The sequence below is a fragment of the Octodon degus genome, unplaced genomic scaffold (genome assembly GCF_000260255.1).
Source record: "Octodon degus isolate 3935 unplaced genomic scaffold, OctDeg1.0 scaffold00074, whole genome shotgun sequence".
Classification (NCBI taxonomy): Eukaryota; Metazoa; Chordata; class Mammalia; order Rodentia; family Octodontidae; genus Octodon; species Octodon degus.
In genome coordinates, this window is record NW_004524650.1 from 720,090 (window position 1) to 720,615 (window position 526).

Below are 526 nucleotides of genomic sequence, written 5' to 3' on the forward strand. Positions count from 1 at the left end.
TGATTGGAAAGATTCTCACCCTGACTAACTATATATACTGATACCTGTGAACTAAGGAACTGCACTGCAGATCGTAATCTGTAATAGTAGTTTCATGCTTGGAGGACCTGTCATTCTGGTATTCTGAATACGGGCCGCTTGTCATGACATGCCAGTTGCTGCTATGAAGTCTCTTGGGTAGATGGTTGTTCAAAAACAAGGGGGAGGTGAATGAAAGCAAAAGACAGGAAAAGGAATATCGTGGGACTGTCCTGCTTCAAGGTTGTGTATGGTGAGATTTTTGGACTTATGTGTAAACATAAGAAGTATATAATTCTTCATGCCTATTTTTAAAATATATTCTAATTTTTAAGTGTTTTTTATCATATTCTGTAGGGACTTAAAGTTCAACATATCAATACTTGATGAATAATACCTGTTCCATATTATGTCTAAGATGTTTGATATGCAGACAGATAGTGAGGTTAAGCTTAACAGCCTAAGTTGCATGGTAATAACAATAAGCTTGTCTTCTGGATGGTTAACA

General features: G+C 36.3%; 1 protein-coding gene across 2 annotated transcripts in view; it reads right to left on the bottom strand.

Annotated features, from left to right (window-relative positions):
- The window catches only part of Plppr4 (phospholipid phosphatase related 4), a 60,416-nt gene that overhangs the window by 23,068 nt on the left and 36,822 nt on the right, over positions 1 to 526 (bottom strand). The window lies entirely within an intron of this gene.